Source organism: Dioscorea cayenensis, chromosome 8 (genome assembly GCF_009730915.1).
Source record: "Dioscorea cayenensis subsp. rotundata cultivar TDr96_F1 chromosome 8, TDr96_F1_v2_PseudoChromosome.rev07_lg8_w22 25.fasta, whole genome shotgun sequence".
Taxonomy (NCBI): Eukaryota; Viridiplantae; Streptophyta; class Magnoliopsida; order Dioscoreales; family Dioscoreaceae; genus Dioscorea; species Dioscorea cayenensis.
In genome coordinates, this window is record NC_052478.1 from 8,714,098 (window position 1) to 8,728,373 (window position 14,276).

Here is a 14,276-nt window from a genome sequence, read left to right on the forward strand (position 1 = left end):
AAAACACTGGATTTAGTACGTTTGTTCTTACCCAAGCCTGTATTTTCAAATGGCCAACTCTATGTCGCATTATCTAGAGTATCCTCTGCTATAGGACTAAAGGTTTTAATTCTTGATAATGCTGGGAAGAATACAAATAAAACAAAGAATGTTGTCAACAAGGAAATCTTTGATAGTGTGTAGAAATTAATTCAAATTTTGAACGTTGAAATTGTGATCTATTATAGTTACAATCATATACATGTACAAATAAATATATATCAGGTTTGTTATCTCTGATTATTTCTAACTTCTATATAATGAAAAATATGAAAACTCAAAAAAAAAAAAAAAATACTGAATAAATTTTATCTTTTCTATTTTGCAAATTATCAACAATGAGTCTTAAGGAAATATCATAGTTAAAGCGACCTAGCCAAACTAGGCCATGAAAATTAGAATAACAAGAATATGGGATTGTTATATCCCAACTTCAGAAAAATTCCTTGGTATAGCATTCATAGCAACAGATGCAAAGGTATTCATCATATATTGTCCTATAAATTTTTGTAAATATTATTTATATGTTTTGCTTTTAGAAATTCTATCTATAAAAATGTCTTTCTCAGGATGATGCCATCCATGTCCAAATAAGAGAAAATGACTGTTCAAGCTTTCGAGATAGGCTAATCGAAGGAGCAGTATACCACATATCTAAATTTCAAGGTATTAAAACAACACCTTAAAATTTATCAATAATGAGAAAATTTGTCATCTTTTTCACATCTAATACACTACTCAAGTTAATCCTTGATGATCCTACACCTTATCCAAGACATTACTTTCAATATTTTGATCGAGAAGAGATGACACCAGATGCAAATTTTGATAAATATTTGACAAGTTAAAAGAATATTTATTATTTATTCACATTTCTTGTATTTAACAATTAAAATTACAATTCTAATATCTTATCAATGTTGCGCAATATATATATATATATATATATATATAATCATGCTTTTACTAATAAAATTAAATATATTTAAAAAAAATACAGATGCAATTGGTACTTTGATCTCTATAGGACCAATTACTGTTGTTCAATTAACAAAGTTTGCAAAAGCTATTCAGAAGAGAGATGTTTTCATCAAAGAAAAATGGTAAGCAACAAGAAAACATATTTGACTATAGTTTGCACATAACATATATGTAATTACCTAATATTTTGACCATCTTCAATTAAATTAAAAAAAAGTGGCAACAAACTTAGAATAACTATATAGGAATCCTGCTTTCCTTAATTAAATAATCATGATCTATTACAAATACAATCAAGGCCTATAATTATCATTGTTAGAACTGTTGTTCGAATATCCCAAGGTGAATACAAAATGTGATAGTAAAAAATTGTTGCTATACTTAAATAGATAACCAACAACTACTAACATTTCAAATAATGAACATGAACCATATATCTGGCTTCTACTTCAGCAACCCGATTCTATGTAAATCTAGATATATCTAGGTATAATACCCTGGATAGTCCCTCTATTATTTCGAAATGACCCTTTAGGCCCTTTATTATTTTTTGCCCTTAGGAGGACCTTGTATTATTCAGTTTCAAAAAAACAGTCCCTCTATCTAACTGCCATCTCCTTATCCGTCTCCGCCAATGACGTGGCATTAATTTGGAATAAAAATATTACAAAATTTAATTATCCCTTCATCTTCAAGCTCAAGAGTATCAATGATAGACAACCATCAACCCCACTTTTATTCATTTGTCGAGACTGTGATGCCGCAATCCACACCAACAACCATCTCATAGAGAACCACTCCCATTTCTTCCTCACCGGCGTTCGTATCTCCTTCTTCCTTGCTCCAAACTCCTCCTCCGACCAGCCAGTGAAACACACCAATACTACAAGCACCAGCAGCAGTAGCTTCTCCAATTATCTCATTAAGACCCTATCAGGCTAAAAAGTCGAGGACTTGCTTATCGACGATGACGCCGCGATGATGATGCCGCAGCGCCGAGGCCACCGCCACCCACTTCCAGTTCCTTTATAAAAATCCCACCTTTTTCCTTTAATCTCTAGTTAGCTCTTTTTTTCTTTGGATTTTAATAAAGCTTTGGCTTTTAGCTCAGGTAGAGGACCTCGCAGACTAGATTCCTTGCTAGGCGGGACCGTATGTTCCTAATTTTCCGGATATCTATTTCTCCGATGCCATCACCACCGTCGCTGCAGTCAAGCAAGTGAACAATATTGCTCATAGCAAAAAACAGGCAAGTGATGATGCTTTTAGAGTGCCACAACTCTCTCCGATGATTTCCAGTGATCTCCGGTAGGCAAAATAAAAGACAAAGAACCTATGTGGCTCATTTTCCTTCTTTTCCATTTCTTTTTTCTTTGTTTTGGTACCATTGAGTTCAAAGATCAAAGCTTTACATGTTTGGTGCTTTGCTTTTGTTTCATGTGGAAGACCGATGGATTTGTTCTTTTTATTATTATTATTATTATTATTATTATATGTTATTTATTATTTATATATATAGAGTCATGATGAAACTGCTCGAGTTTTGAATTTTTATAATATATTATTATTTTTTTATTCCAAATTAATGCCATGTCAGCGGCGGAGATGGCAAAGGAGACGACAAATAGACTGAGGGATTGCCTTTTCCCAAACTGAATAATACAAGGATCTCCCAAGGGCAAAAAATAATAGAGGGACTAAAGGGCCATTTCGAAATAATAGAAGGACTATTCAGGGTATTATACCATATATCTGAGACAAAAGTTATCAGAGAACAGTAAGGCTAACACTGAACAATTTTAAAACTAGGAAAATAAACTCAATTTGATTTCCAAACTCACAAATTACCACTTGTGAAATAAAACAGGCAAGGACTTGAAAATTAACAAGTGCAGGTGCTATTTATACAAAACCAAGAAACCACTTTACAACAAAAACTTTCACAAGCTGAGCATGCAACAATTGATCAATTGTTAAAATTTGATCTAGCAACAATTGGTGTAAGTAAAAACAATCATATCTTGGTGTTTAATTCCCTAAGTAGTAAATTATATAAATCTACACTTATTGCTAAAGAACAATAATTACTAATTTTGCTAAAAAAAAAATGTATAGGTAACTATGTTCAAATGTGATGTATAGGTTGAGAAGATTGACATATCTAATGGTCGGTTTTACAACTCCTACAATCTTTGTAACAAACGATTTGTTGAATAAGAATATAGTTATTCTTGCTACAAGCAAGAATCTACAACTCCCAGAGTGGTGTAAGTATAATCAATAATTCCATGTTAAATCTAGCTTATTTAGTATAATTATAATAATTATTTGAACAAAATAATCATGTTATAGGATGAGACTACCTATGATTGTGAAAGATGAAATTTGAGATATGGAAATAACTGCTTTTGATGAACATGTAGAATCAATGGCAAACATAAAGCTTGGTTTGCTATGCATGACTTAAAAGATCTCAAAAATAAAAGTGCTTGAACAAATCATAGTATGATCGGCAAAAAAACTAGTTTAACTGTTGGTCTCTCACAACAATCAATTAAAAATGATGTGCTCATCTATAGAATTTACAATGCAAAACCTATTATTTTACCTGGGGAAAGCTTGATGGGGAAAAACATGTACAACTGGTAATAGAATGACCAACTAAGCAATGCACATCAGAAATTGATGAAGCAAGTAGCAAGTATAAAGTAAGTAAACTACTAGAATCATCATCAAAGATTGAAAGTACTTCATATCTATGCATTGAAGTCTCAATAGCAAAGAAACGTAGAAATACACCTAAGCAAGACAAAAGACAGAGAGAGCAAGCAAAAACACTTGCTTATGAGAAAAAAGATGAGATGGAATAACACTTTCAAATCCATATAAAAAATATCATTACTTTTCCTACAAGGCAGTAAACTAGGTAATATCTATTACGATCACACTATCAAAGACTACCATAAACTCGAAATAATAACTAATATTGTTTTATCCTTCAATAGGATGAAGGTGAAACAATTGTGTTATGCTATATTTGGCTATATGACTACTAGGCATGTTTTTAGTAATTTCAAGAATTTCAATAATGTATATAAAACTTTAAGCCTTTCTTTTTAGTTTAAGAGATTAAAGCTTTGAATAATTGACAAATGAACCAAGGTTTACAGGCTCAAAAGCAAAGGTATGCTTCAACAATTACATTATGATGTACACCTTAGCAACATACAAGTATTAGATGAATAAAATATTATATTCCAAAACAATAATTCAAGTATTTTAACAAATGATATTATCTTTACAATATTTTTTTCCCATATTTAGTTATTGCAATAAAATGATACTATTTACTTCTATAGCTAAAAGCTATTTCAAATATCAAAAAGGGGAATAATATTTCTAATTCCTTTTACATTTAAATTTGAAATTTCATGTAAACAGTCATAAAACTAAATGAGGTTGATGTAGTCATCATTAATACCCTTGTTTATTATTTTAGTATTAATTGTAGATTGAAGGGAAATCATAGAATAGTCAAGTTAGAGTTTAAAAAAAATTGGGAAGTACGGTGATCTCCATTTTATTTTAATTTTCAATGTAGCGAATAGTAGGAAGTAATTCAATAGAAATTATTTTCTTTTATTATACTAAGATATGAATGGCTTCCTGGTGAATTGAAACAAATTACTTTTAAATAACATTTATAATAATATCCTTTGGATTGCGTAAGAATTCAAGATTTTCAAGTAATAGAAGAAATCAAATTTTCTATTAAGAAAGGTAAACAAATAGATTTTAAAATAGAAAAATAATTAATTATTTAAATTCATAGTTACTTTTGTTTTAGAAGTTAATGAGATGCTCAAAAATATAAGAAAACCGGAAATATGTAGCACACATAATTGGAATGAATCTAAACTTTGCAATTATATCTATATATGTGCATACACATATCCATTTTCTTAAATTCAATTCCGCCCCCTCCTTTCGATTCATTTGGTTTTTTAAAACAAAAAAATCCTAGTGTCATGAATTATATTAAAATTAGGCCTAAGAGCTTGGAACCAAATTCATTGGTTGGTTTTTTTATAAGAAGTATTGCTAATTGTATAAATTATTATTATTAAAATATAAGTCGAATACTCTTTTGTTTCAAACAAGTAAAAGAATGTTTTCTCCATTTTTTTAAAAATATTTTTCTCACTTTTCTTCTATATATTATTGATGCTTCTTATACTACCTTCCTTTCTAATACTACCTTCCTTTTTTGTAATGCTCTTGAAACCTATTTCATTTGAAGATGTTCTAAAGTTAATGCGGATGACCTCAAGACACATCAACCTCCCGGTCATGCTTAGTCCGAGTTGATGCAGCCAAATCTCCCGATCCCGACTGCCGGCAACTAGCCTACCTCCTCAGTTCCTCATCACGCAGTCCCCTCGCAAGGGGCGCACATCCTTGTGCGTCTTCATGAAACTTGCCAAACCTAGTGTTCAATCTTCCAAGTTTGGTCTTCAAAGATTCTCCAAACTTGATCTTTAATTCACCCAAGTTTGGTCCTCAAATCTTCCCAATAATAGACTTTAATCAATCTTCATCAAGGATCAAATCTTCAATTAATCATTCACACTATGAATAGATCTTTCTTTAATTAAGCTCCACCATATTTAGTCTTCAATCAAATCACCTAAATATGGTCTTGATATGATCTTGTCTTCATGTTTCCAAGAATAATTCCATCAAGATCTTCAAGATAGCTTCACCATGATCTTCAAGATATTTGGCTCCATGTTAGAGACTTACTAAAAATAGCTCCACCAAGATCTTCAAGATGTTTGCCTTGCACTCCAAGTCTTCTTGCCATGTCACCATGCTTGCCACATCATCAATTATGCTTTGTCACCTTGGTTGCCACGTCACTTGGTCTAGGTGTCAAATCATGCCAATAAATAGTGCGGTTGCACTAACAATATACATATATATAGTTCCGCATTCTTCACTTCAAAGTTTCAAAGTTAATCACCCAAGCATTACCAACTTCTTCTTCTTTTCCTTATTCTTCTTCTATTTGCACTAATAATCAGTCCATTCTCAAACTATTAAACCAAACATCACTCTTGGCATATCAATACATTCCGGCACTGGAATGTAGTATGAAAAAACCATGATTTTTTAAAGATTTTTTTAAATTAGGTATTTTTATCATTGTCATGCTATTGTGCAAGTTGATAGGATGAGGTGCATTATTTCCCTATTTGTTGATAATTATATGGGTTTTAAATTTTAATTCATTGGTGGAAAAAAAATTTTATACTTGAAAAGATCCAATAGATACAATCAAATAAGCTAATAAAAATGTCCTGATGTAATCAAAGCTAAAGTGGAAAAGTCGGAATGACGATGAAGCAGAGTCTAAATTCAAACTGCTAAATATCTTATTGTAATTATGGGTGTTGGTTTTTTTCTTTTATCTGCACGACACATATGCCCATATAGCCTCTACACCCTACAACATCAAATAAATGTTTTCATTTACGAGGGTGATATCATGTTTGACCTTTCATCCACTTCTACAATAAACATAAATAAAATAAATGATTTCATATTAAATTACAAAAAAAAATTACAAAATTTGTGGCTCACGTGTGTATGTTTAATGATTTTATAATCATCATAAAATTATATGGCTCCACCAATTTATTTTTTATATCCCTACAACATTAGCTAATTATTTTTTATAAAAAAAAACACAAGGTGAGGAATACGTGAGTGTTAACATGATATGGGAAATGGAACAACATTAGCCACACATGCAATCTGAGGGTCAAATCATTGGCTAGACCCAAAGCATCCTCAGCAAGCAAATTGCTTCTTGGCCATCTCCGCCTCTCATTATCTGGAATGGTGTGGAAATTATTAAAAAAATTTAAAAAGAAAAAAATGATGATTCTGGACTCCGAGTCTTAAACCCACCCACCAATCAGCGCCAAGGAAATATAAAAAAAATTCAAAAAGCCCACCAAACCCTATGACAACTCTAATCTTGAGGTGAATTAACAGTTGTGTATAACAACGTTAATTCCTTAGAGAATAAGACAAAATGGAAACAACTGGTGCCAAAGAAATTTCCATTCCTAGCCTATCTTGAATGTCATTTCTCCGTCATTGATGCTATAGTGTCCTTTATGTGGCTCTTCAAGGGTCATTATTTGTATAAATATAGAGTTTTCTATCCCACGCGTTACCAAATAATATATTTTATTAATTATTTAATGTGATGGTAAGTCAACCACTGATGTTACATTTAAGCTTAACTTTCACAATACTTATAAAATCAAATATATTGCCATGACTTATGAGAATATATAACCTAAATTGAATGCAAATCGAATCCCAATAAATCAGTTTTTAAACTTTCTCATATCCTTGTATAGGATACCTTAAAAAAAAAACCACCTCACTCCATTGCTCATATATAAAAGGATGAATGAACACATTGCATTATTACAAATTATCAGCTGTTGATTTTAGATTCAAGAATTTTTCAACAAAACAAATACATCAAAATCCATCATGCAAGGGCAATAATATCTTTTACACTCTATGATTTTTCTATTATTATTATTATTATTATTATTATTATTATTATTATTATTAATTAATTAATTAATTAATTAATTAATTAATTAAGTTTGTTATAATTATTATTATTGATATATAATAATGTAATTAATGCATGCGATGATATCGACCTCATGTATCACTATCGACCGGAGATTGAAAAAACCAACAACAGTGTCCGTTAAGAAGAGGAGACAATGCTTAGCAAAGGCGAGAGACCAGCTGGAAGTGATGGCAATTACATAAAGCATGTCGTTTTCAGTGAAGACGTGGATCTGGCCTCCGGTGTCATAGGCAAGCACATAACTCACCCACTGGTCCTCAAACAAATAACTCCATTACTAATGGAGTCTTCCCGGAATCCTTGCCACTCCAACGGCCACTTCATCTCTCTCTTGAAGGCCTCGCTAACATCCACTCCAAGATCTTCTTCTCCATTTGACTCTCCTACATACTTTCACATGCATATCATTGAAGTTTATAGAAAAGCTCAACAATTAATTTGCAGTAGTCAAGAAATAGGATCTTCATTTTCTCTAGGTCTTTATCATAGCCTAAGATGAAGTCAATTTTATGCGGATCTTTATTAATTTGCTTTCATTGAGAATTTAGGAATTTTCCTAGGTTATGTAACATTTATCATCATAAAACTTTTGAGGAAATAAATAAGTTTTAAGCAAATACTTCCTCCGTTCTTTTTTATCTATCGTGAATAACCGAATCTTACATACCAAGAAAGTTAGTTATTTCACATAATTTAATAAAAACTTACTTATCTTTCCAAAATTACCCCAAATTTATATCTTCACATTTCTCTTTAATATTAAATTTCAAGAAGAGAGAGTGTTAGGGTACTTTTGGAAAAAAATAATAAATGCTTCTTGATGTTTAAAAATGACAGATAAAAAAGAATATAGGGAGTATTTATGTCACTACAATTTGCACAAGTCTACATAATAATTAAGTATGCAATTCTAACCATATATTAGTATTAATTCTATTGAGGTTGTTTTATTTTGTAAAATTAGTCTTCCTAATGATGATAATTTTCATATATTTAGTTCCAAAAGCGTATTAAATCTATGATTTATTTTTTTTAACATTATTTCGGTGAAAATATTATTTCAATAAACCTTCTCAAACACAATAATTAAATATTTAATACCAAACGTATGTTAGTATTAATTCTTTTGAGGTTGTTTTATTTTTTTCTATGACTTTTCCTAATTATGGTAATTTCCATATATTTATTTCCACAAGCTTAATAATTATAAGAATTTTTTTAACAAAATTTCGATTAATAATTGATAATGTCAAATTTTGAATATTCTAAACAATGTTTTAATCATTAATTTTATATATGTAAAAACCAAAATATATTATCTTAACAAGCTCTCTCAAAGAACATAATTAATTATTTGATGGGAAAAAAATAAACAAATAAATTTTCATTTGATACAGATTAATTATTTTGTAAGGTTGCGAAATATATTACTAAAAATAAATTCATAGTCAGAAATTGTAAGATAGGGAGGTGAATTGTAAAAGGAAAAAACTAATTAATAAAATTATTTATTTTTTTAAAAATATTTATATGTGAATTTATAATTTAGTTTATAAAAATTAGGATCAACAAATTTTTTTTTTCAAAAACTCTGGTAACAATATAAGTTTATGTATTATATAAATTAATTTGTAAAAAACAAAAAAACTACATGTATTTTTTACATATACACACACACAATGTATAAGTAATTTATAAAATATCAATAGATCAAATAATAAATTTTGAACTATAGGTATTAATTTGCAAAAAAGTTTAGCTTTTATATAAAAAAATCTTAACAAACAGATATTGAAAAAAATAACAAATAAGAAACTTAGATAGATATAAAGATATATAAATAAATATATAAATATGCTTAACTGTTTTCCAATTCAATTTTGAATTAAATGATATTCATTGAAATAAATATATTACAAATAAATTTAAAATTATTTGACAGTTTTTGTTATTAAATTTTCAAAAAGGAAAATGATGAAGTAATTTTGTTTAAAACAATGGACTTGAAGCAGTGAAATAAGGCCTTCCATTAATGAGTAAAATGACAAGTAAATCAATAACAGTGTGTGATACATGTTACAACAATAAAGAAAATAATAATAATATTTAAAGAAAACCCATACATAGGCATGCTTTCCTTTGCCTATATATTAAGATTGCCTCTTATGCCTTTTATGATAATGTGCTGCCAAGCACCCTCAAGACCTTCATGTATGAATATATCTTTAGTAAATATATGGATCTTATCTTTCAAACTTACTATATATGTCATAAACAATATAAATTATCAACAAATGAAATATTTATTACATTTTAAAAAATTCTATTTTTTTGAAAAAAATAGTTAATCTACGCAAAATACAAAAATTATGAATAAATTAAATAATATAAAAATATAAATTGCATGTATATATATATATATATATATATATATATATATTACTTAATTGACCATCAAGACCTCTCCAAATGCCCTCAAATGATGAATTTCAATATATATTAATATATTAATGCAATATAATACTACACACATGCAATCTAATGGCATCTAATTCGGTAATAAAACCAATCAAACATATATATATATATATATATATATATATATATATATATATATATATATATATCAATCTTTATACTCCACATTTTTGTTAATTGATATATAGGATATCACCTTGCAATTATTGTATAATAATTTAACAAGCTACACTTAAAAAATAAATTCTAGAACAAAATAATTAAGGGAAAATTGGTTATAAACCCCTCAAAAATTCTATAATTGCATATTTACCCTCAGAAAAAACATAATTATATATACCCTTGAAAAATATAGATAATTACGGATATGCCCTCGCTATTAGATTCTGTTAATCGAAGTTAATTAACTTTATTAATTATAATTATATATTCCATTAAGATACACAAAATGTCTAAAATAACCTTATACAACTTTACCACTAATATCCCATTTCTCATCTCATATATCTCTCTCTCTCCCATTTAGCCGGTCTCTTTCCCATCCCATTTAGCCAGTCTTTTTCTCCATCTCTCCCATTGAAATTGGCCCGACGATGAGAATAAATATCTTTGATTCATCCTCTCCGAAGGCCTTCCGATCGGCCCCGGCTTCCCAAACTGGCGGGCCGCTTCCCAGCAGCAACTCCAATTGAATCCACATTCGGCTTCAAGTTCCCCTCGAACCTCTGCTCCATCCTCTCTGAAGGCCTACTGATCTGCCCCGATTTCCCCAACTGGCGTGCCACCTCCCTGCAGTAACTCTAGGTACTCCTAAACCTCCCCGTCTCCGGTTTCCATGAAATCTCCAAAGGCTCCCTTTAGCCAAACTCTTGGGGATCTTTCCGCATACCTAGTGTTTAATTTCAAGATTCTCTGTTTGTTTGGATCTATTGAAAAAGGAAAGAGATTGGTTTTTGTTTTTGTTGTTTTTTAGGGTGGATTCCTTTGGACTTTAGCTCTTGTTCTCTCATACTGGTTTCTTGGATTTTAGCTCTTGAGTTCTTATGTTTCTAAATTAATTATCTTGAGTTTTTGGGCATTGGATTTTTGGAGAAAATGTATGTGATTTCTGGAGAAAAGGTTTATGAATCTCCAATCAGTGTTCCAAGTTTACTGCTTTCTTATCCTGTTATCATCCCTACAATTACTGTCTAAGTAATTTCTATGTATTCTTTATTCTTGGTATTTTATATGCACTAAATCCAGAGCTGAATGGCTAAAAGAGAATAACATCTTTCCATATCTTGCATTTTAGTGTATGGTTGATGCTTAAAATGTGAAAAAAAAATTTGAATTTCAAGACAACCTCTGCATCTTTGTTTCTTGAATTCTTGCTCCTTCCTAGATGCAGTATTTTGGATGAGGTTTCTTTTACATGCTAAATGATTCCTTTGAAGAATTAAAAGGCTGGTTCCTGGTTCCTCTTTAGTTTACAACAATGTGGTATCAAAATAAGATTTTTGCTTTTTTTTTGCTGAAATGTTTTCCTACTTTGTTTTAGGTTGTAAGTTCTTTAAAAAATTCCAACAATTTCTATTTCATGCAGTGACAGTGTCAACGGTGTGTAAAAGTTGACATTCAAGTATGGTGGATACTTCAAGGATATTAAAGGAACTACAAGATTGAAGTATCATTTGGGAAAATAAAAATCAATTAATGTAGGTGCCAATTTATACAACAAAATAAATATGGAAGAAGATCTATCTCAATTCTACAGTTGGGATTGAATCAAATACCAATATTTTGGAGTGTGATAAGACAAAACAGACAGAAGTCATTTGTTAAAATTAGAAGAGAAGAAGATCTCACCAATATGTTTAATGAGTATAAGGACTTAAAGAAGTGTGATATTTATGTAACATTGGTTGATGCAACACCATGTTCTGTACAAGAGGGTGGACAAAGGGCTACTAATTTAGAAGTAATGGATAGGACATACCTATTCCATCTCAAGCAAGCATTGATGTAAATCATGAAAACATCAATATAGTGCATGAAGAAGATTGTGGTCAAGATGATGACTTGGTTAAGTAGATTGACAGTGAAAGTAGCTACCATTCATTGTATAGTAGTGAATCAGGTGATGAATTAGGTGCTAAGGAAGATCAAATTCAGATTGATGGTGAAAACCCAAGTATAAAGATCGGCTCCTTGTTTGTTGATTGTTATCAATTCCAAAGGGCACCTTAGGGAGTTTTCCATTATAGTAGTGAATCAGGTGATGAATCAGGTGCTAAGGAAGATCAAATTCAGATTGATGGTGAAAACCCAAGTATAAAGATCGGCTCCTTGTTTGTTGATTGCTATCAATTCCAAAGGGCACCTTAGGGAGTTTTCCATTAAGTACATCAAAAGTGATCGATCAAGAGTAACGGCAAGGTGTGCAGATTATAAATGCTCCTGGAGGGTCCATGCATCGATTGTTTGAGAGCAAGGTGTATTCCAAGTAAGAACAATTATTATTTACTTATTGTTACTTAATTTTGCAATACACATTAACTAGCAATTAATATGCATTAATACCTTGTAGGTAAAGACAATGCAAGATGAACACTCTTGTTGCTCAATAAACAAATGTGGGAATAAAATAGCTACCCAACATTGGATTGCAAATAAGATTTGTGATTGGCTTCGATAGGAAGGTAATTCATCTGCCAAGGAGTTAAAAAGAAGGCTAAATGAAAAGTATAAAGTGGATCTACCATATCATCGGGTTTGGAGGAGGAAAGAAGAAGCAGTATCTACCATACATTGTAATTGGGAGGATTCTTATATGAAGATCACAGATTTCAAGGATGAGTTGATGAGTAGGAATCATGGTAGTATAGTAAAAATTGACAAAGAATCAAATGAGGGAAAATCATATTTCAAGAGGATGTTCATATGTCTAGGACCGTGCAGTACAGGGTTACTTTTAGGGTGTAGACCTTTCTTGGGACTTGATGGATGTCATCTCAAAGGCAAATACAAAGGAGTAATGGCAGCAACTAGTGCTATTGATGGATGTAATAAAATTTTTCCAGTTGCTTATGGCATATTAGAGTCTAAAAACATTGAGTCCAGGACATGGTTCTTGAATGGCTTATATGAGGCAATAGGTTTACCTAATCGTTTGATACTTGCATCTGATAGGCAAAAATGTCTTGAGGAAGCAATTTGTAGGGTTTATCCATCTTTGAGGCACATGTACAAAAATTTCAAGAAGAAATTCCTTAGGGAAAGCCTATAAAGAAACGTTTGGGCTGTTATAAGATCATGCACAGTTAGAGGTTACAATTCAGCTATTGAAGACATCAAATCAATTAATATTAGAGCTTATAATTGGATAGAAGACTTGAGGAAGAAACGAAAGATATGGAGTAGATCACAGTTTAGTAATGTTTGTAAATGTGATTACATCACAAATAACATATTTGAGTCATTCAATTCATGGGTTGCAGAAGCCAGGGAAAGGCTTGTTTTAGATCTTTTAGACACAATCAGACAGAAGATAATGGTGACCATAGATAAAATAAGAAGCATGGAAACAAAATGGAAGGATGATATTGCGCCATCTGTGAAGAAATATGTAAGAAACCTATCTAGAGGATTGGCAACATATGAGGTACAACATTGTAGTGATTCAAAGGCTGAGATCTCTTATAAAGGATAGAGGTGTGAGGTTCTGTTGATAGATGGAATATGCAGTTGTAGAAAGTAGTAAGTCTATGGAATGCTATGGCATTCAACTTCAGTATCAGAGGTGCAAAATGGGAAGAATATGTTGATTTATATTTTTCAGTGGAGAAAACTAGGGTTGCCTACAACTAGGAGATTTCTCCTATGCCTTACATTAACCAATGGACTTGTAATGGTCAATTGGATGGTTTACTTCCTCCATTGTCAAGGAGACCAGCTGGAAGACCGAAGAAAAATAGGATAAGGGCTGCAGATGAGATAAAGTCATGCAAACATAAATGTGTTAGGTGTGGTGGATTTGGATATCAAGCAAGAACTTGTAAAGAGCCGGAACATTCAGTAAATCCATCAACAAGTAGCTCCCAATGAAGGTATT